This window comes from Hipposideros armiger, unplaced genomic scaffold, assembly GCF_001890085.2.
Source record: "Hipposideros armiger isolate ML-2016 unplaced genomic scaffold, ASM189008v1 scaffold_49, whole genome shotgun sequence".
NCBI classification, from domain to species: Eukaryota; Metazoa; Chordata; class Mammalia; order Chiroptera; family Hipposideridae; genus Hipposideros; species Hipposideros armiger.
The window spans coordinates 5423843-5448352 of NW_017731399.1; the positions used below are offsets into that span (position 1 = coordinate 5423843).

Genomic DNA, 24510 nt, shown 5'->3' on the forward strand with positions numbered 1-24510 from the left:
GGGGTCGCGGCATTAGGAAGGTTGAGAACCACCGCTCTAGAGCATGGACTATTTCTGCATATGTTAAATTACTGCTGGTATTACAAAGCAAAATATACAAATACAGTAATGCCTTGGTTTGCGAGCATAATTAATTCCGGAAACAGCGCTCGTTTACCAAGTTAAAATGTATTAGAAATGTTTGCTCGTCTTGCGGAACACTCACAAAGTTACTCGCAATCCAAGGTTTTACTGTATAGTAATTTAAAAGTAGACTGTGATGTCAGAGATGCAAAGTACCTCAGATTCAGCAAAATCCTAACTTCACAGTTGGAAGCAGAATCTCTGAATCTTAGCTCCACCATTGACAAGTGACTTGACGTCTCTGATTCTCCATTTCTAAATGCTTAACCTGGAGAATACCACCAATTGCACTGGGTTGAGAGGAAGAAATGAGAACATGTACGTATATAGTAAGCTATCTAGTAAGCTCTCGGCACAGTGCCCAGCGTCAACAAGTACTGGCCATCACTGTTGTGCTGCTATTATTACCAAAGGAAAAAGTACACAGCAATCACCCCAAAGGAGTTAAACTTAAGCAATACATACACTAGTCTTTTCAACTCTCTTCAAATAACGAAAGGAGACTACCACAAAAATAAAACTAATAAAATTTACAAAGACCATATGAATAAGTTCTCCAAGGTCTACTATATTTTACTACCATTTTTTCAAGAAAAATCTAAGTTCCATTCTGACCTGAGCATATACTAAGATTTCATACATAAGACATTTATTACTTCGTCGCCCAATAACTTAAAAACAGAATTAATCTTTTAATAAGAATTAACTATCATTTTAATAAGAAATAGCTAAGAATGTCCATTAACATTTTTTGTAAAAGTAAAAAAATTAGAAACAGGCTAAATGTCTATTAATATGGAAAATACATGAAAAAAATTAAGCAGCTATAAACAGAATGAGAGAGATTTACTAATATGGAATGATCTACATCTCGTCAAGTAAAAAAACACATAAAGTACAACCAAAAAAATAACTTACGTTCTGTGCATACATATTTATGCACTTAAATTCATACACAAAGAATTCAAAGTATGTAACCAATGGTGACCTCTTGGTTTAACTCTGCATAGTTCTGTTATTTGACTATTCCAGCAAGACTGTATTTATGTAGTAACTTGTGTAAATTATGAACCCCAAGGAAAGTTAGCCAATAAATACACTAGGCTCAAATTAAATAAAAATAAGCTTTAGAAAGCACTTTATAGTTTACAAAAGAATTTATAACCTTTTAAATAAATCTTTTAACACCTTACCTAATATGATCCCCACAATAAGCTTCTAGAATTTAAGGCATTATCCTCACTTTAAAAGTAAAAACAGACTCAAGTATTTATTAATTCACAATTAATAAACGCACAGCCAAAATGGAAACATTGTGTTCTGGTCTTCAGGCTACAGGACCTCCATAAATTGGAAATGCTGGCATCTACACCAAGGCTCTCTAAATCTGTGTAGTGCTTCTATTCATGGGAAAGTTTATAGTGTGGAGGAAAAAGCATTAGAGCAGGAGTCAAAAGACCTGGGTTCTATTCTTGACTGGCATCATCACTAAACTTCATAGTAAATCAAACTCTTATGACCAAAATTTTCTGTGGCTACACAGCAGATTCAACAGTGATGTTTTTAAAAAATACTAATACCCAGGCCTGACCTCCAGAGATTAGGACTTAATTGGTGGGGGGTACTAGCACATTTATAAGACGCTCCTCAGGTTATTCTAATTCAGCTTGATTAAGACCACAGCTTTAAGACTTACTACCCTTACCTGATAAAAATAACAGACAATAAAAGTCACTTGTGCTATGTACTTTGCAGAGTTGAAATATGAGATGAAAGTTATATGGGAAAGCCCCTTATAAAAAAATAAACGCCTTACAGATGTAAAGGAATTGTTTATTCATTCAAACATGCACCGCATCTTCTGTGTGCCAGGCATGTGCTTGGGATGCAGAGAGAAGGCATCACCCTCAGGAAGCTGTGGAGCTATCACATCCTTAAATAACTAACAAGCAGTGGGGAAAACCACAGCGGAGGCACAAAGATGGTGGTGACCAGCCCAGCCTTGGGACCTGAAGGTGCATAGAGGTGATGGTGGGAAGAGGGCTTAGAAAGACCTGCGCAGGGGAGAACTTCAGGCTACATCATGGCATTCACATCACACCCAGGCAAGTAGTTAAGGATGGCCAGAGGTTCTCAAGAGAGAGGTGTAGGGGCCCTGGAGGTCCTTGAGACTTTTTCAGGGAATCTGTGAGGTTAAAACTATTTTAATAACAATACTAAAACACATCACCACTAAAAACTAGAAAGAACCCAAATATCCTCCAACTGGTAAACAGACAAACTGCAGTATATTCATACATCAGAATAAGACTCAGCGATAAAAAGGAACAAATTAGTGAAACACACAAGAAAGAGCATGGATCAATCTCAAATGCATTATGCTAAATGAAAGAAGCCAGACTCACAAGGCTACAGACTGTATGTACAGACTGTATGATTCCATTTATATGACGTTCTGGCAAGGGCAAAACCACAGGGCTAAAAAACAGGTCAGAGGGTGCTGAGGCTAAGGGTAGGAGAATATCTGGGGTAACGGAAATGTTCTGTATCTTCATTGTGGTTACATGACCTTATGTGTTTGTCAAAACCCAGAGGAACTGGACACTAAAAAGGGTGGCTTTCACTGTATATGTTACACCTCAATAAATCTAACTTTTAAAAATCATAACATGCTATTTGCCCTTTTTGCTCTCATTCCCTGTAAGTCTATGTTTTCCAGAAGCTGTATGACTGTGATGACATCATCAGTCTGTACTAAGGAAATGTAAGGTTATGCATTCTCATGTTTTCAATTTTTCTCCATTTTAATTTCTAATACAGTAAATAATGAAGAATATAATCCACGTAAATAAAAGCTCTCTTGGGGCTTCAATAATTTTTAACAGTAGGAAGGGTTTCTGAGACAAAAAAGCTTGAGAAACACTGTTAGGAACACTGGGGAGGCCCTAAAGTATTCTAAGCAGAGAGCAACAAGACCCAACTTTACAAAGACTCGTGCAGAGAAATTAGTTAAGAAGTTACTACAAAGCTCTAACTGAGGCTGATCGCAGGGCACACTGGCAAGGAATTATGTCTACGTGCCACCTGTAGCATGTTATAAATCGCAAGCCAGTATCGCTTTCCTGCACTGTCTCTTTGTTGGTGTGCTAATGTTTTGCAAGCTAACTTCTATTAACTGATAATGTACTTAGAAAACAATCTGCTACAACTGCCATCCTACAATGCATTACTGATGAGTGATTTTGGGATTATTTGCTCAGCTGCCACTGCCCCTCTTCAAACAATGCCAATAATTTAAAATTGAATTTTACATATGAAAAGTCACCATCCTGAAAAAGTACAAATACTAATTTAGAAGTGACTCAAAATCAATTAGTAAACTGAGGTAAATAATTAAAAAGCCAATATATTACTTCTCTGAAATATATCCAGAAACATTATGACAATCCCAACTCAGCACAATTTTTTCTGTGCTATGTGGTTTTGGGTTTTTGTTTTGTTTTTTGTTTTGTTTTGTTTTGGGGGGGAGCAGTTATTATCTTTTTCCTCCCCAGGGAAAATTCATTTCTAAGTACCAGCCCTTTAAATTCTAAATTATTTCAAGTACAGATCTTTTCCTATAATCTTCTCATGCCCAGAATTATTATCAGTCCTTAGGGATGCCACAGAGGTAGAGATATTAACATTAAAACCATCCATGTATGTCTTTAAGCTTTAAATATATAAATAATAGATTATAAATACAGAGATAGACAGACAGACTGATGCTAGATCAATCAATCTGGGAGGTAAATGGAAGGTAGAGGGATGGTTTCCTTCCCCTTAAAAAAACAAAACAAAACAAAACAAAACTTAAATATAGTTTACAAGCCATTTTAAATAGACATGGGGGGTGGGGGAGTGCACACACACTTTAATTGCCACCACATATTGCTTCTGTAATTGTTTTAAGTAGCCAACCCCACTGACACCTCTTAGGTAATCCCAAACAGGTGAAAACTTGTCTGGATAATTCAATTAGCCTCCTTTTAAAAAATTCACCTATACTTTCATGTGAAAGGGCACAGGGACAGCTCCACACGTCTGCCAATGTAGCTGTGTTATTAAGACAAAGCAAAATTAGATCCTTACCTGAAAGGACAGTCCTTTTGATCTACCTCTTATACAAAAATCTTGGAAATGAGGTTACAGTCAGTACTGCAGGAGATTCAAATTTGAAACTGAACCTATGGATTGAAAAGGGAGAAATAATTAATTCGAAATACAGGCACAATGAAGATAAAAACATCAATTTGATCAAAGATGAAATTTCCGTACACTTGTTAAAGCCAAATGGTTTCGCAGGAAACCTGTTTTCTGTGACTCAACTCCAAAATGGAAAACGTGGGTGGTTCTTCCTGTCTTACCATTAAGAGTCAGCCAATTGGCTGATGAAGTTTTCACACAACTTAAGCTCAAACTCCAGCCTTCCATCTGCTCTAATACTGTCATACCTGAGCGAAATGAAAGGGGAGTAAAGGCTTCCTTCAGCCTCAAAGTCAGTCTCTAACTGGGTACCTTTGATTTATTCTATCTAGGCCATATTTAAGCAAACTACCAGGTTCTACAAAACTCCAAATCCAGAAGATGTGAAAAATAATGACAGCAAAAATCACAAAATAACTCAGGGACACAGTGGCTATCTCTTGCTTTGGAGCTGTAACTTCTAAAAAATGACAAGTGAGTCTCTCTTGGGTACTAAGCAACAACAGCCCCGCAATTTTGGCGCAAGGGCTCCCGGCCCAGGCATCTTCACCAAAGCTGCACTCCCTCCCTCCCCGCAAGCCACTCATCATTTGCCAAGACACGCCTGCCAACAGATACCAAATAGGAACGTCTTGGCCTATGGCTGCCAGATTGGAATATGAATCCAATAATTCTGTAGGGTATTTCTGCATATCCACCTAGAGCTAGTAAACTAGCTGATGTGATACAGACTTAACTGAAAACACACACAACAGTACGCCTTCAAGGAGAAAGAGACCATGGGTACATGATACTAGCATGGTAAAACAATCGCATACAGTAAGTCCTCACTTAACGCCATCGACAGGTTCTGTGACGCTCAACAAAGCGACAGATAATGAAACCAATTTTACCGCAGGCTAATTGATATTAACAAGAGGTGAGTTCCTACAGCATCTAATGAACGTTATAACGAAACAGCATTAGAGGACCTGCTGTATATACATTTCTGCCAGAGGCCACCTTACATTTATACCTATCTATCATCCATGGAAAATCTGCAAATATAAGACAATAAAATGTCAGATGGTTACTTCTAACATTAATACAAGGACTCCAAGTGGCAAACTGCCTCGAGGTGGCAACTGTCCAGTTCCTAAAGGTTCGAGGCCCAATTTGAAAATTCTGCATATCTTAGGAGGTTCTCTCAAAAATGCGAAGAGGTTCACAGAGTTCACCCTGCTTGGCCAAGAAGGGCTTTTCATGAGGCACCCGTGAGTGAGTGCTCGGCAGGTTCTTGGCAGGATTCCTCCGGTAGCCACACAGAAAAACCCACTGACCAGACTAAAGCAAGGTACACTGGCTCCCAAAACAGTCATCTCTAGAGAACTGTTTTGTGTAGACAAAAATGAAACTTGAAATACACACACTGTTTGTATGTTTAAATTTTAGAAAGTATGTGTGCGGTGGCACTAAGCAGATCAAGAGCAAATACAGGGCCGGCCGAGTGGCGCGATGGTTAAGAACTCGCTTGGGATGCCAGAGGGCCCCGGTTCGGATCCCACATATGAGGGCCAGTGACACTGCCCTCCACAGCTAAGATGCTGAACAACAGCTCAACCTGGAGCTGGGCTGCCGTGAGTCGCCGGCGATGGCGTAGGCTGCAGCCCCTGTGGCAGTGGGTTGCCATGGGCTACTGTGTGTAGCCAGCAGCCAGCGTGAGCGGCCAGCAGCCGCAGTGAGCGGCCGTCCAGAAGCCGGCGACTGATCTGCCTCGCCAGAGAAGAGCGCAATGATGGTGCCAACTTGGGCCAGTGAAGCAACATCCTCCACAACTAGATTGAAGAACAAAACGACAGCAACTTGTCTGTTCCCCTTCCCCCAATTCCCCAGCACTGTTCCCATCCCCCCAATTCCCCAATAAAAATATTTTTTAAAAAAAAAGAGCGAATACAGATCATAAGCTTTTAGCGCTGGAAGAGACCTCCATAGCCCATTTACCACTGGGAAACCCTCACTTTACAAGCAATACTAAGTCAAAACTGACTGCCAGCTTAGTGTTTGTTCTTCCTCTTACACCCTGCTCTCCAATCAATCGTGGAAGCAGTATTTTGAAGCATATTAAAATACAGTTACAACTCAGTTGCATGATAAATCTTATTTAACAATGTTACCAAAAAAAAACCATGAAAGATTAAGAAGTAAAAATCTTTAGAGTATTCCCTGCTGGGGAAGAGGTCGGATGAGGTTGGCTCTTTCTTTATACAAATATGGTATAATTTCACAGTCAGGAGAAAACTATGTACAAATTATATACAAATCACTTCTCTCTCTCTTTTAAAACTGATCACTTCCAAACGAGTACCTCTAGCGAAAAGATACAAAACATGGTATCTTACTTCACTTACACAGAATGCTGAAATGACATAGTAACCATTTCTTCTCAAATTGAAGTTTAAAATATTTTCTAAATAAGGTATTTTCACTGTACTATAATTAATTTCCTCTAATACAATATATTTAACAACAGAACCAGTCAAGTAGGCTTATTTCTCCGCCATAGTTTTCTTTAAAACTCTGATTTTTTTTAATACTTCTAAGACAGCCACCTAACGTGATTTCTCATTGTATTCATTTCCTCAAATTCCAAATGACAATTCCTCAACTAAGTACATTTTTGCAAGCTAAAAAACAAAGAAACAACAACAACAAAAAAAAACCCACATGCTTATACACATTAAAAGAGAACATTAAATGATTTGTACAGGATGAAATATCTGCATGAATTTTTGAAATTTTAAAGACAAAACATAATTCTCTAAATAAATTCATAATTGCTCCCTGGGTTATCTCCAAAGACAGGTCTATACACTCCTCTTTTATTAAGAATACTTCAGTGAAAATTTGTGACAAAAATTAGTATCAATTCTGCCATTAATCAGTTGTGTGATGTTGGGCAAATCATTGAAGCCTGGGGCTTAAGCTTACATAGCAAGTCAGAATATTTAATATCTAAGATATTTTCAAGGTTTCTCAACATCTTCCTAAGACATTAAGTACCATCTTTATTTCCCTTGAATTCTAAAAGTCAAGAATATCTTTAAATAACAAAAATTAGCATTTATATATAAACTACATTATACCCAAGAACTTACTAGGAGGCCAACACCACCTTAGCTAAATGAAAACTGTAGAACATTATAGACTATAATGGCATGAAATGTACCTCGTCTCATGTCTCAGCTTTTCAAAAAAAATTCAGAAATGTATTTTCACATCTGGATGGCTCTGCAGAAGCATTTTTCCACTCTGCCACGGCCTTGGTTTCTTTCTCTTCCCACCCCACTGCCTCAGTACCTTTATGCTCTTAAACCTACCTGGTTTATGCCACAATCTTAGAAAGGAAGGAAGGAAAGAAGGAAGGAGGGATGGGAGGGAGGGAGGGAAAAGAAAACCTTCTAAATCAATTATGCTTAAAACCAGCTATTGTCCAAGTCTATATTTGTGAAAAACTGTGTGCATTTTTTATCATTTAGCAATCTAGATTTTAATATCTGAAAACTGTGTTCCGCTAATGTTGGAAAATTTAATTACGGTTTTTTCTTTACATTCCAACTGACGATTCTGCCATCGCCAATGAGTTCATGAATAAAATAATCACCAGGGTTGAGAAAATCTGCCTTTTTTCAAGTAGGAAGCCTAACAGAGTAGCTGCTTTTGCCAAGTTCATTCACTCCACATATATTTATTATCTACTACAGGGCAGGCACTATTTATTCTTCATAGTAAGGATACACAAACCGGCAAAAGTCTGCCTTATGGAGCTTGTAGCTTGGAAGACACACACCATCAGCAAGCAGTAAACATACTGTACAGACAAATGATATGGGACGTGCTGTAATGTGCTGTTGAGCAGAAAAAGACCAGCATGGCAGATTAAGAGTGTTCTGGGAATGAAGGGAGAGAAAGCTGGACTGCAGTCTTAAACAGAGCAGGTCAGGGTAAGACACCTTGCGCAGGCAGCTCTGAGCAAAGACTCAGAGCAGGTGAGAAGTGAGCCAGGTTGAAGCTTCCTACTAATTTTGACCTTGCACTGACTATGCATGTAATAACAAATGCCTTATCAATAGAGTCGTGTATGAGCAAATTTATGAGCAGCTCAGAGGAGTAAATAGAAGAGAGCTGTGGGCGAGCCCCCTTCTTTATTGGAGCTTGAGTTACCAAGTGAAGCTTACATCACCCATTAGGCATGCTCATTGTGCATTTTTCCTCCTAAATGCGGTTTTGATCAAAATTCTTACTTCTGTGATTCATTTTCCTTAAAACTCAGGAACAAATGTCCAAGTATTCACTTGACACATACAAGAACATCCGTGTTACCCAACCAACATCGACCCCACAGAGACACCCCAGCTACTTACTACATCAGGACTTAAATCTCACGATGGGAACCCAGAAGACACCGAAGCTTTCTCCCACTGGAGAAACAAACCTCTGCTTTCCTAGAGGTTTTAGTGGGGGAAACACAGGGTTTGGTGGGGACAGACCAGACTGGGGAATGAGGAGGCCTCACCACCAACCAGCCGTATAACCTTGAGCAAATCACGTCACCCCAGGGCTTCAGTTTCCTCAGCTACAAAATTGGGGTACTGGACCACGTGATTTCTAAGTCAACTATGGGGGCCAAGTCCATTTCAGAAAAGAACTTCAGGTAAATAACCCTCTATCAAAAATTATAATAACGTTTGCTTTGTAACTGCACTAACCCATCATACATCCATACACTTGACCTTGTTCTTCTGAGAACCGTAATGAATTTACACCGACCCATGCATAAAGTCTCAACTCTCCCACGCTGATCAAAAGCACAGATTCACAAGAATGGGTCTTGACTAGTTCACCGAAGACAAAAAGAAGCTGTAAAAGGATGGTTCTCTTGTCTTAGCTTTATTAGCAACATACTCGTATATTAGACTAATATGGAAATTCTAATGTAACACAAGCATGAAACTCCTGGGGTTTTAAACATTCTTTATGCACCATCACGGGTAATTTTGAAAAGTGTGTTTTTAAATAGTATGCTTCCTTAAAAGTTACTTGCAATCCATTAGTATTCTTACTGTTACATTCTTTCAAATAGGTGTTGTAATTAGCCTCTGTTATTCAAGGGGCCCCAAATCTCTGGTCCTTTCTCACCACAGTTTAATACAATAGTTCCCTACTGTGTAAAGCCTACCTTCTTCATGTAGAATTAAAAAAAGAAAGCAAATAAATAAATCGGGGATGGGACTTATCTCTTCAGTCCTCCTGATGATCTAAGCTACCTATCACCCTTAACAAATCCCTTTCTGCTCACACTAACTAGAATAAATGTTAGTATCTGTAACTAGAAACCCTGACCAATTCACGTAGCACATATTCCTTTCATTATTTCACATAGAAGAGTTGAAGTTTAAAGAAATAAGTAACCCACAGAACATTCCACTATAAGTCAAGAGCTCTTTGTTGCAAGCCAGGGCTCAAATCCACAATCAACACTTCTAACCTTCCCTTATATGTACTTTATCATAAATTTCATCACCTCTGCCATGCAAGGGGGAGAAAATGATTTTTGTCTAACTAATTTTCTATCAATCAAGAGTCTAATGACAGTAACTTGGCAAGATGTTTGAAAACAGAATACAATAAGCATCACTTTTTATACCAGCTCAAGTTTATGGAGAATCTCGCAGGGTTAGGTAGCACAGAACATTCCCAAGCTGCAGACAAGGTGATCTAACGCTGCGTTTGAATGCCAACATGATCAGCACACTGTGCCAAGACGCAGCTTAATTCACAAAGGAGCAATGAACTTTTCACTTACTTTCTCCCCTCCCTCGGGGCAAGATAATCATGTTAAAACCACAGACACATCAGGTAACTAAAATATGACACTACTACCTAACACCAAAAAGCAGACTGGAAACCCTGAGAAGCGATTATGCACGTTAAAATTCCCTTCTTGGTAGAAAGACATCACATGCCATAAAACCAGCTGGCAAAGATGGGAGCAGTAAAAGGTCATTAATAATACTGGTTTTTAAATGGCTACAGTTTTACAAAGGACGTTTGATATCTTTGATTAATCGAATTACTCTGTACTATCAAACTGCACAAAATACGTATTTCTCAGGTAATCCTCAAAGGCAAAACTTTTATATAAAAGCTCACTTACACACTTCTGAAGCCAATTAATGACACTGATACTCATTCAGAAGGCGTCTCAATGCTCTGCCAAACAGAAAGTGGGTATTCGATTCAAAGGAAAGCACAAGTATGCCTAAAACAGAGATTCAAGACAAGCCTGCAAAAGGTAGTGCCAACCAAGCTCTGGGTCATGGGATCTCAGAGCACCTCCGCCTTTGTTACTTCAGTACCACCTTCCCCCGCCTGCTGCCTCAAATCGCTTTTATCCAATACTGTGCAGTGCGCTTAGCTTTAGCACGGGCGGTGGGGCGAAAGGCAATACTCAAAAGTTAAAACATAAAACATAACTGTATTTGTCCCTGAGGACAAGGCAATCAATTTGCTAAAGAAAACTCAGAGCATGGCTACTCCAAAACAAAATTTCAGAAACAATAATTTCGTAGAGCCCATCAACAAAGAAGTTACTAAGATGAGTGCTGAGCTCTACTATGATGGCACGTGTACCATATGTGTCCTTTGAAGGCATCTGGCGCGTGCGCTCTCTCTCTCCCTCTCTCTCTCTCTCTCGCTCGCTAAGAAATGAAGTATTTCTGGACTAGAAATGATACATGGCCTACTCTGAAGTTTCTTACGGTTTCTCATATTTAGACTCTAACTTCAATCAACCTTACTGCAAGTTTCAGGAAGGCTATGATGCTCATTTATTAACAGTATTGAAATCAAAGGATACACACATAATACTACAGATCCATGACTTCCAATGCTGGGCTGAAAAACAATACCAGCATTTGCAGGTCCTCAGAGAAATGAAAAAAAAAAAGAACGTGTTCATGAGTATTTCATAAAGCTAAATTTATCCAATTGAAAGGATTTCCCTTTATTCTGAGTTTATGTCCTCCACCGCTTTTTTTTTGGGGGGGGGGTATTCAAATGACCTTTTTTTATACAATGCTGAAGTGGTTTTAAAATCACATGCATAAAATGCAAAAGTTTGGGTACAGATAACTGCTCCAGATCTTCCCTGCCTTTCCCATGTCCCCTCCTTTGGGTTGTTCAGGCAAAAAGTAAAAATAAATAAAGTAAAACCTAATGCCATTCTCGACTCCTCTCTTCCAAACCCCGCCTCTAGACCATGAGCAGATCCTGTCAGCCTTACGCTCAGAACGTATTACCCATCTTCAACCACTTCTCACACCACAGTGAAGATGCAGAATATTTCCATTACTCTAAAAGAGATATCAAATGGCCAACAAACATGAGAAAGTGCTCAGCTGCATGTCTCCAGGGAAATGCAAATTAAAGCCACAATGGAATACCTCTACACACCCAGCAGAACAGCTAACGTTAGATGGCAACACCAAGTGATGTGGATGGATATAAAAATTGATATAAGCACTTTCAAAAACTGTTTCTCAGTGTCTACTAAAGCATGTCTGCTATCTGGCAAGTCCACTCCTAATTATACCCCCTATAGACGCTGTCACCAAAAAAGCTCACACAGGGATGCTCGTGGCAGTGCTATTCACTAGTCAAGCACAGGAAATAACTGTGGTATCGTCATACCATGGAATGCTCTCCAGCAACAAAAATCGATCAACTGCAAATACGTGTAAGAACACAGATAAATCCCACAAACACAACATTGAGAGAAAGAAGCCAGAAACAAAAGGATATATTACGCATGATCACATTGTTATGAGGCTCATAAACCGGCCAAAAAAACCCCTAAGCTATAGTGTTAGTAGTAGAGGGGTAATGCTTTGACTGGTAACCAGGCCTACCAACATTGTTTCTTAATCTGAGTACTGATTACACAAAAGTCTTCACTTTGTCAAAATTCATCCCACAGTGTGCTTGTGCTTTGTACACTTTTCTGTATGTTTGTTATACTACAATACGAAGTTTGTTTTTCTTAAATCACCTGCTCGATGAGGCTCTGGAATGTTCCTTTTCCTGGCCTCCTGACCCATGTAACCCCTACCTTCACTCTCCTAAGAATCTCCTGTCTCCCTAGCTTCAGATTAGTACTTTTTATTTTCCGCATTAGCAAATTTTTTAAATGCAAGTCTGATCATCCTGCTCCCTAGATATTTAAACATCTTTCCAACGTGTCCCCTTCCTGTGAGATAAAAAGTCCCAACTCCTCAGCATGATAGACAAAGCCTTTCACTGCGAGGCCAATCAGTGGCTCCATCTTCCCATCGCTAAAGCTTTTTCATCATCACTTCACCCTGTACAGCAGAACTCACATACCCAGCCCCATCTCCTACCTGCCCTCCCCGCCCGATCCACTTCCCTCAGTCTCTTCACATCTTAGAAGAAATGCCACCTCTTCAAAGGCTTCCTCTTCTCCCCTCTCCTTCCCAGCGTCACAAAGCACTTCATAACCAGCTTTACAGGCATACTCTGCATACATCTGGTAATTACTTGTTTATAAGTCTGTTTCCCCCGCGATTGAGCCATTCAAAAACTATGTACAAGGAAATGCAATAAGAATGCTTCCTACAAGCTGATCTTTCTAAATTGGGAACTTGACATTCACCTTCGTAAGCCTGGCGCCAGGAGTACTGGGGATGTATAGGAATCGGAAGCCCAGTAAATGTTTTCGGAATGACAGAAACCATCCTGACCCCAGGTAACCACTACCTTTTCCTCTCGGTGCTATCGAATCACCTGTTTAAACTTAGACCAGATTTCTGCCAAAAATTCACATGAAACTTCATCTACTTTCTTTCTTTAGAAAACAAAACCACTGGTTTCCCTTTGATTGCAGGAGTTTCTCTCACCTTCTCATTTCTTGAAGTTTCCCAACTGGGTTCATTGAAAACAACTTAAATTTTCAGTACCCTGGAAACTGTATTCTACCCTTTTTTCATTCTACCCTTCCGTCTGAAAAGCACTTTCTTTGCTTAAAACGATAGCAGGAAAAAGGAGTGAATTACTCTGAATTTCCTCTCTTTAAAATTAAACAGTGAGTCTAGCTTCTTTTTATTCCTCATCTTGTTTTATAAATTTAACCCTAATTTGCATATACTTGATTAAAGTTGAACACACGTAAGTACACTTTATGACACAGCAAGTGCCATATATATACAACAGAAATGCATGCATGTGGACCTCAAAACACATACAAGGGCATAAGAGCCAAAGACTGAAAACTGAAACTCAAATGCCCACTAAGAGTAGAATATATAAATAGTTGTATACTCACACAATGGAAAACTATAAAACAAAGAAAAAGAACTATAGCTATAAGCGACACATGAATAAATTTTACATGTTAAGTAAACGAAAAGAGGCACAAACAAAAACATGCTACGTGATCCCATTTCTACAAATTTCAAAAATATGCAAAAACTAGTATATGACGTTAGAAGTCAAAACAGTGGGTTACCTTTGGGAAAGAAGGGGTCGTGACTGCAAATATGCAGGAGAGGTCTTCTTGGAGGCTGATAATGTTCTCTTTCTTGACCCCGCATGGTGATAACATGTGTATTTATTTTCTGTAATTTATTAAGCTGTATCCTTATGATTTGTACATTTGATGTGTATTACACTTCTAAAAAGTTTTTTAAAATCACTGTGGTAATTTCAGATTTTTCCTACAAGCCATAGGTCATCCCAGGTATAACCTCCTTAAACATATGTAGCTGTTCAGCCTATTCTTTTGTTTCCATGCTTATTGGGTACCCTTTTCTCTTTTGCACATCACTTAAAATCTGGCTGCCTACGCAAGAAAAAAGACAACCCACAGAATAGGAGAAAATATTTGCAAATCACGTATCTGATAAAAGATTTGTATCTGATAAAAGATTTGTATCTGATAAAAGATTTGTATAACACCTATAGCTCAATAATAAAAAGACAAATAAGTCAATCTTAAAATGGGCAGAAGATCTGAAAAGACATTTCTCCAAAGAAGATAACACATATAACCAATAAGCACATGAAAAGATGCTCAATATCATTAGTCATTAAAGAAATGCAAATCAAAGTCACAATGAGATGCCACTTCATACCCATTAGGATAGCTAAAATGACAAGCCAGCAACAAGTGTTGGCAAGGAGGGGACAAATTGGAACCTTCACACACTGCTAAGTGGGCATGTAAAAGGGGACGGCTACTTTGAAAAACAGTCTGGCAGCTCATCCAAAGATGAAACATAAGAGTCACTATAATATATAAGCTAGCTATTCCACTCATAGGTATACTCGTATAGCCAAGAGAAATGAAAACATATGCGCACACCAAAACTTATACATGAATACGTGAATAGCAGCATTATTCCTAATACCCAAAAAGTGAAAACGACCCAAATGTTCATCAACTCATGGATAAACAAAATGTTATAAAGCCACACAATAAAGTACTACTCAGCCATAAAAATTAAGTGTAAGATACATGCTACAACGTGTATGAACTTGGGAAATACACTAAGTGAAAACAGCCAGTCACAAAAGACCATATGTGATATGATTCCATGTATATTAAATATCCAAAATAGGCAAATCTATAGAAAACAGGAAGTACATTAGTGGTTGCCTAGGTCTGGGGGTACAGGAAGGGGAAGTGAGAGCTAAAGGGAATGGGGTTTCTTTTTGAGGTGATGAAAATGTTCTAAAATTGACGGGTGATGGTTGCACATAGTTGTGAATACACTAAAAACCATTGAGGTGCACGCTTTTCGTGGGCTAATTATATGGTATGTTAATCACATATCAATAAAGCTGTTTTTTCTTAATCTGGCTTCTTAATTGCAATGGCTCTGAACAGCTGTGCGGCATTCTTCAGAAGCGGGCTCCACTGTGACTTGGAATTGTAGAGTCACAACTTCTATTTCTTGACACTTCCATCCATCAAGATGAAACCATCTTCCTTTTCATAGTTCTGCTGGCCTTGGAAGTGTACTATCTCTTCTCTGAGCTTTGTGAAATCTCTTTCTAAAAATCTAGGCCATAAGACTCTCTTCCAAAATGAAGAAACCACAAAATGAAATAGCCACTTGCATCTAAAGCTCTCAGCATGAACCAGTTCCACTTTCTATTTTCTAAAACTACAATGATCAATAAGCTAGGGACTCATCATATGCCTCCATTTATAGGGTTGCGACTCCCACAAATACACAGAGTTGAAATGCATCATTTATAAACTACCTTATCCCTGTGCCAGCTTTGAATTTACACATATTTATTCAGGGATGCATTTAAGATTGGGCTCTGAAAATACAAAGTTTCAAAAGACACAGTCCTAGCCTTCAAGGTCTAAAAGGAGAAGCAAACAGAAAAATAATTTTAATACTATCTATTTTGACAAAGTGTTTCCCCAGCTTCCATTTACCCTGGCACTTAAAAAGTCAGCTGTAATATCCTGTTACTCATCTGTCAACTTCGCTTGCTATCATGAAGACAGATGCTCCCTTTGAGTCCCAAAAGGGATAGTGCCCTGAACACAGGAGAGCTTCAACAAACTGTCTGTCGATTGAATAAGTGAATGAAAAAGCATGGGAATGCAAGGAGAACCAAGTTATCTCCCACATAAGTGCCTGTGCTGCCCTTTTAGCTTCTGTTCACTGTAACAAATCCCAGTCACACCTGGCCACAGTACAATCCTTGCTGCGGCTGGCAGGTAGCAAATGAAGCCAGGAAAATAGCCAAGTTGATTCCTCCCTCTGCCCCAATCTGAGCTCTCAGCTTTCCTACCCCTAGCCTGCCCCCATCTGACACCCAAGGAAAATGTTCCGGATGCCCATTCAAAGACAGCTACTGATGAGATAGGATTTTCCTGCATATGGTGTTGCAATTTATTTTACAAATCCAAGAATCCACCATTATAACCCAAATGAGGTGTATCTTTCCATCAGGGTCTTTAAAAATCCAAGGGACAGAGACTAGGAAAACTGAAAAGCTGAGAGAGCTTGTTAAAAAGAAAGGATGGGTAATTGACACCTACTGGACATCTACTGCAGGCCATACAACTCCCATCATAAAAGCTCCCATCTACTGGTACTGAATCCAAACTGTGGGGAGGGCATTATAGACATTGCCCCATTTCAGCATGACAATACCCTTGTGAGTTAAGCATCCTCACTGTCCCCTTTTTAAAAAAAGACAGAGATTATGGGGCTGGCTGAGTGGTGCATTGGTTGAGTTGGCTTGGGATGCCAGCTCTGAGCAGCAGGGCCCCAGTTCGGATCCCCCATGAGGGCCAGTGACGCTGCAGCTAAGATGGTGAACAACAGATTGACCTGGAGCTGGGCTGCCGTGAGTCGCAGAGACAGCGTAGGCTGCTGTGGGGCTGGCTGGCAGTGGGCATGAGCTTTTGTGAGCTGCCATGAGCGGCCATGAGCAGCCCGTCCAATGGCCAGCAAGCTACTACCTTACTCAGGAAGAGCGCAATGATAATACCAACATGGGCCACTGAAGTGACGTCCTCCACAACTAAACTGAAGAACAAAAGGGCAGCAACTTGTCTGTTCCCCTCCCCCAATTCCCCAATAAAATCTCTAAAAAAGAGAGAGAAATTATGGAACTGCCTGTGGTCACACTGGTAGGATGGAAACCAGGTCTCCAGTCCCAAAGCTTGCACATGCCACTGCTACTTACTATGTAACACTGTGCAACCCAGACAAGCAACTTAGTCTCTGAATCCATTTTCTAAATCTAAACTAGAAAAACTAGGAAAACTCCTTCCTCATAGCCCTCCATGAAAATGAAATGAAACAATATATCCAAAAGTACATAACAAAAAAATTTTTTTTTTTAAGCTGAGCCATCCTGCCACCTGTTGGCAGCTCAGCGGCTGCTCAGCTCGGGCCGGGAATCGAACCACTGTTGCTCAGAGCTCAAACTCTTGAGAGAGCTCTTAACCAACTGAGCCACTTGGCCGGCCCTAAATTGTTTCTTTTCTTGCTTCTCCTGTTATGAACTCTCCCAGTCTTAAATCATGGACATGCAGCAGACACACTATAATTTGTAAATCACCTTTCACATCCCGTCCTAGGGAGCAGGCTCTATTCTACTCACCTAGAGTATATTAAAATGCAATTCATGTTTGAGAAAAGTATTGGGAATGCCAACTGCCATCATACAAAGTTTTAGAATACAACACATTGGTAACTCGGAAATTATTCACAGAGACAGCTAAGCTCAACAGTGCTGTAGGGTGTGATCTCCAATGTTGCTTTCCTCCTGAGAAATCCCAGAAAGCTGTTCCCTAAGGCTGCTGCTGCGTTCCACGTCACCGTGCCTCACAGTGCAAACGCTGCTGTTTTCTGGGGGCCACTTTCCTTCTCCCCGTCAAATTTCATCTGAAAGCCCTCTTTTACTGGAGAGGGCTCTGTGTTTTGCAAGTCATTTTTAAAACACAGGGAACATGAAAATGTCATTAGTGGTGGTTATCCTTGGGTGGTAGGAGGATGGATGACTTTTTTCCTCCTCAGACTGTCTTGTTTTTCCAAGTTTTCCACAAAGCCTTATGTAATACTTTCATAATAACTAAAAGAAAGGAAACAATACATTGAAGTGATTTCCTTTGTCCCCTGCTGGATGCTGGATATTTTCCTCTATTCTTCCTGAGTTCCCTGAGCTGGAAGCATCCTGAGGACAGGACTGCTAAGCATCTGTACGACACTCCGCAGTCCCCCATCCACAGCAGGTGCCTGGCACAACACAGCTCAAGGGGTCTCTGCTGGGTGAACGATGACTGTTCAGGTCATATTTAGACAGACTTTGCCGACCGATGGTGAGTGGACCAAGGTGAGAATGTGGTATGCCTTTTTTTTTTTTTTACTTTGATTAGCCTTTATTTGATGCTGAATTTACTCCCAGGGCCGTAAGTTTTTGTTTCTTCAATTTCTTCGGGGAGATCTTTTTCTTCTGTGCAACCTCCTCTTCTGATTTAGGAACAATCTGCTCTTTTTCAGTGAGGACCATCTCAGTGTGGCAGGGAGAGCTCATGAATGGGTTAACCCACCCGTGAGCTCTGTAAGTTCTGTGCCGCATCTTGGTGCTTTGTTCACCTGGCTGTGCTCAATGACCAGAGTGTCTACACCTAAACCCTCAAGTTCAGCATTCCTCTCTGCATTCTTAACCATGTGCAGTAAAAAGTCTGCACTCTTTTTGGGCCACCGACCCTGTGTCCAACCCCACTGTTTGGCTTGGGCACACCTCCCAACTCCACCGTTGTAACGACAGAATGACACACAATACTTTTGTAACATGACATCCTTTAGATACTCAGTGGCTTTTCAGGAATGCACACCCTTGATGGCCTGGGTGGTTTCACCAGTGTTCTTAAAATGAGCCCGTAGATTTGAACCTCTCGATTTACATGATTTTGTGGGGGTTCTGTGGGTCAAGCGAATAGCAAACCATTTTCAGGTCACCTCAGGCCACTTACGGGAAGAGGAAGAGTGTGGCATGCCTTTAACGGACGGAGATTATTGCAGTCATACAGCATTATAAAAAAGGGAGCTTTCAATCAAAGCAGTGAAACATTCAAGTCTGCAACCTAAAGACAAGGTTAACTGCAGCAAGGTGAATCCCTGCTGCGGTGGCCAGCAGAGAACAGGACAGGAAACAGCCCTTGTGCACCTTGCTAGAAGCCAGGGCACCAAGAATTGAATTCACTGAATAGCCTCAGGGCACTCTGCCCCATTAGAAGGCACAGCATGGTCCTGGTCAGCCACCGAAGTTTAACAATACTCTTTAAAGTTAATCTTTGTTCTTAAGATTACATAATAAGCCTAAATATTAAAGCAAATGGTGGGATTAAGATAAAACCAGCCCTGCATGTTATTACACCACCAAAAATCCTTATCTAATAAACTAAAGCAGAAAATCTTGAGGATTTATTTAACAGGAAAGAGAAGTCTCAAATATTTGATTTGGAGAAATTACCTGTATATAAAGTTTAAACAGGGGTATACTGAATTCCATAAAACTACAAAGCCACAATTCAATAGAAAAGTTAAGGTAGGAAAAATGTTCTCCTTTTTCACCATGACCAAACTTAAGTAAGCTCATTTGCTAGTAACTTCAATTCTGTTCCATCAATTGAATGTGTGTCCCCTAGAAGCACACTTGATTGCCAAGACTGATCTTACACCTGTTTTTGTATTTTCAATTAACTTCAGTTCATTCAAACTCTTTAAAAATCTATATATTTCTAATATGCTTCCAGGCTCTTAAGACACTTATTTCAAAATGAAGCAGATACTGACAGATGACAGCATGATAATTTTAGGGCAACAGGCGGAAGTCAATGACAGGATGACTTCACAGCAGAACCCATGCTGCAAGATGAGAAAAAAAGTATTTCACCCAGAACATGAATTTCTCATGTTTCCTGTTTTGCCTTCAGTTGGGAAGTAAAGCAAAGGTGTTCTTAGTAGAAAAAAAAAATGGTGGTTATTACAAACTCTGTGAAGATTTGTATTTATTTAATCAAAACTATATATACAGAGGATGTCAAAAAAAATGTACACACATTTTAAGAAAGGAAAACTGTATTAAAATTGTAATACTCAATATATACTGATACAAAAGATGAATACAAATCACGTTTGACTTCTGCAACTACAAGAGGTGTTCAAAGTGGTTACCATCAGTGTCCAGACACTTCTGATTACAGCAAACTACTGCTTGAGCAACGCTGACCAGTGTCCACCTGTATACATTTTTTTGGCACCCCCGGTATTTACATTTCACCTAGCAATTTGTACTTTCTTAGAAACACCGACAATCCCAGGCCCTGAACTTCTCTAGCAGACATGAGTCCATCGTGAGGTTGTCTCCCAGATCTCAGTAAGTTCAGCTGGTCAGAGAGAACATTCAATGACAATCATTACCCTGACTCCACTGGAAGGGAGAAATGGAATACATTACCCGAGAATTTTCTCCAGGAGTCTGAGATACTTGCTCTTCTTCACTCATCTACCACTTAATTTTTCTTAGTGAAGCTAGCAGTCAGAGGTGGCAAGAGAAATTAAAAGCAATGGTGTCACTCCTGTGTGATCCCTGGAAAAATGCAATCAGGTGGGAGTAGGAAAGCCAAGCAAGTTACTAACCTTCTTAAGCTCCAGTTTCCTTTCCTTGTCTATTAAAACACTGATAATATCTATTGCACAGGAATTTCATAAGGATAAAATGAGATGCTATAAGTAAAGAACTTAACATAGAACTAATTCATTGGTAAAATTCAGTGAAAGATATTTACGACCATTATGAAGTGTGGCGGACCCCCTGACAAGGCCAAAGTCCTATCACAGATGGGAGAGGGGGGGTGCGGGAAACCACCAGATGGGTCACACACCAGTTCTGGGAAATCCAGATCATCACTGAAGACACAAAAAACAGTCCCTTAGTCTCCGATGTGGCTCCACACAGACAAATGATAAACTGCATACCAGGCTTACAAATCTACCAGTAAGAGCAGGCTTTCATTAGAGAAATGGGTGGAGAACTTTTATCATCAGTCCATCATAGTATTTAAAACAAATTACCAGTTAACTAATAGGGTGATGGTCATTGCTACCCTATTATATGTAGACAGGCTTTCTGGCATTCCAAGCAGTAACATATATTCTATGCACACAGCCAAAACATGACTGCCACTACCCTCGTCCCAACAGATGACTGTGCTAGGCAATTTCTCAACTCAGTAGCTGCTGCAATATATGTTACTATAAGAAGAAATTCTGTAACAGGAACTCAATATCCTGGCTCCCACTCAGAGTCCTAATGTCTATCTTGCAGCTTGTTATAAAGATTAGCAATAATGTGACATGAAGTGCCAGGCACACTGGGTACTCAATAATTGGTAGCCAATGTTAATTTTATTACTAGGAAGGAACAAAATCAAAAGGCTGAAGCTGCCACAGAAGCAACTGCAGATAGAATAGCTCCTTTTCAACCAACAAATTAAGTTGTATGAAAACAACTGGATAAAGAACACAGTAACAAGCCTTACAAAAGGGAGTAAACCAGTCAAAAGCAGGTTAATTTGTTTATGGACCAAGAACCAATGATGATGTGCCCATTCCCCGGGGGCAAATAAACAAAAAAAAAATGAGAAATGGTCCCTATCCTCAAAGAATCCACATCCACCTGAGGAGAAATCACATGGTTTCCCCGTCTACAGCCCCCCTTGACTCCAGGTCCCAGGAAGGCAAAACCCACAACTTGACATGGCCACACAACGCCAGCACTCAATACGACCTGGTAAACAAATGAGACACTCATAGGATCTCGAAAGTTTCCAAGCCTGGCCTCACAGGCTGCTTAATCTGAATTTTCCAAAAACTGAGAATCGGTGTACTTAAAATGCTCCTCAGGTGATTCTGAGAGTCCATGGAGACAGAGGACACTAATCTCATTGAGTCCCCATGGACTCTCTGAATGGCCTTTATCATGACCTCATCCAGAATGATCTAGCCTGTGCATACCTGTCATACCTGCACACAGCTCTACTAGAAAAGCTTTCTTGTGCACAAATATCTGTATTTACTCATTGTTCTGCCCGATGGGGTCTGAGAAGACAAAGGCGATCTCCTTCTACATGACACTTTCGACTCTTCTGACAACGGACAGCATCCCTTCTGAGTTATCTCCGGGTTAAACATCCTTGATGAATGGTGCACTGATTATTAAATGCCAACCTCTTTAAGTACACAACATAGTACAACAGCATTTCAGGGAAGGGAGAAATAAAGGTGAGGAACAGAAACCAGGAAGATGTCAATGAAAGAGGCGGGCCTTAAAGGATGAGAAAGATACAGATAAAACCAGAGCTCAGGGGTTGGTACTGCATCAGAGGGGATCAGGGAGACAGATAATGGTAAGGAAGCATGATACGCAGGGAACAGAGGAAGAGAGATAAAGCTATGGGTAGGGAACTCCGTACATAGCACATACTTTTTGAATTGAATAGAACTAAAATAAAAAATGAACGAAGGCTGAAAGGAAGTCACAATAGTTGGAAAGAAGCGCAGAGGCCCAGCATATAAAGGCAGACACAGTCCTCGAGAGGCCAAAGAAACCAGATACACAGGAAAGGAGACCCAAGAGAAAAGTCCTAAAGCAAGCCAGAGTATGAGTTTGATGTGGCCAGGTACTGGAACCATTTTAGTCCCTCCTGGGTGGCACCTGTACCTAAGTGGTACATTAGAAAGAATAATCAGACCAGATGGCCTAGAGACTGGGGCAGCAGGTGTCAAAGCGGTCAGAAAGGAGACCACTGGATATGAAAGTCAAGGATCTGTTCTAAGACAGTGCCAATGAAACTAAGAGAAGTTGAAAGCAAGAATCGACTCAGGAGAAAACAAATGGCAAGGCTTGGTTCCAGACCAGACCAAAGGTAAAAGAAAGAGAAGAATCAGAGGTGATGTCTCAGAGCTATCTGAAAAATTTTTTAAAAAGCAGGCAATGCTCAGACAAGGTGAAGACAACTGTGCAATCGTGTGCACTGTGAGTGCATTTGTGGGTTAGTCCCCGGTGGCTTTTTTGTTTAAGAAACCTTCAAAGTTCACTCTCCGCCCCACAAACATATCTGGTAACGTGGTTTTGCTACTTGTACCAGCACAGGCTGTAGTTTGTGTGTCTGCAGACAGGGTATCTCCAGTATTGAATCTGAAATCTGTAACATGACCACCAACATTAAAATGCTTTTAAAAAAGTACAATGTGCTTTGATAGAACTAGGTAAAAGAAGCCAGGCACAAAAGACCACGTATTGCATGATTTATACAGAACAGGCAAATTTATAAAAATGGAAAGAAAATTCATGGTGGCCTGGGGCTGGGGGTGGGGAGATAAGGTGGGGGTGGGGCGAAATGGGAGTGACTACAAATGTGGCTGTTTCTCTTTGGGGTGATGAAGATGTCCTAAAACTGTTTGCCTATAAATGTACTCAAAACGCTTGGCCTGTACATTTCACATGGGAGAATTGTATAATAAGTGAATTATAGCTCAATAAAGGTGTTATTAAAAAAGAAACTTAGGAGTGCATAAATAGGTACTGTGACCTCAAAGAAACTTAGGGAGTGTCCCCCCAATCAAAAATGAGTGTTAGACTCAGCTGCAAATAAAAAACCCTCAGGCAACTTGGAAAATATTAAAAGATATTTTAGAAAGTCCAAGTAAGTTGCATTCCTTCTAGGAGGAAATAAACATGCAAGGAAAAAATAGCCGATTTAAACGTATAGATTCCTTTAAAATTGTCTCTTACAAGTCATCTAAATTTTCTAATATGTACTTCATTCAAAAGGAAAGATAATAGCCTAGGGTTTTTTTTCCAACAATTATGTCAAGTGATACTATACTAGATACCTATAGCTCAGTTTTTTAGAAGTTGAAATAAAATGATGTATAGTAAGCCAATACAATGAAAAGCAAAAGATTGTGTGACTTCATAATTACTGAGCAAATGGGTAAATCTATCTATAAATTTGAGGACCTGACAAAAACCCTAACATAGAGCGATGTCCTCTTGTTTGAAAGATACCAGAGAACCACCCAAATTATTTCTGCTTCCGCCATATCTACTGAAAAACATAGTTCCTGTTCACCTGGTGCCTTCCCCCATTAAGCCATTACTGCTCTCTTTCCACTGAACACCTAGAATATTGACTTAAACGGAGTTCCCAATGATTGACAGTTATTCATCATGTGTCAGGCACCCAAACGCACATAACTTCTCTTTCTAAATTACATTATTTGCAATGGGCACACACAGCTGATGCCCAGCTGAATCTTGCAGACTGACGATGAAACTCGCAGGGCAGTGAAGAAAGAGCAATAGTGTTTCTGTTCAAACTGCCTCATGGGTTAGAAAAAACAAGACTCACCACCACAACTCCTGACTGAAGATTCCTAAAGCAGTATCTCACTGTAGGGAAGGAATCAAGTATCAACAAATACTGCATTTCAAGGCTGCAGCTATTCACTACAAACTGTAAGAAACAACATTTAATAAATTCAA

At 40.0% G+C, this 24510-nt stretch overlaps 1 protein-coding gene and 1 pseudogene across 1 annotated transcript in view; both read right to left on the reverse strand.

Annotated features, from left to right (window-relative positions):
- SIPA1L1 (signal induced proliferation associated 1 like 1) overlaps window positions 1–24510 on the reverse strand; it is a 347884-nt gene that overhangs the window by 309047 nt on the left and 14327 nt on the right. The window contains exon 2 of the mRNA XM_019640297.1: window positions 4255–4349. The gene's annotated coding sequence lies outside the window, so the exon portion shown is untranslated. The remainder of the gene's footprint in view (window positions 1–4254; window positions 4350–24510) is intronic.
- LOC109381550 (60S ribosomal protein L17 pseudogene) lies at window positions 15077–18906 on the reverse strand (annotated as a pseudogene).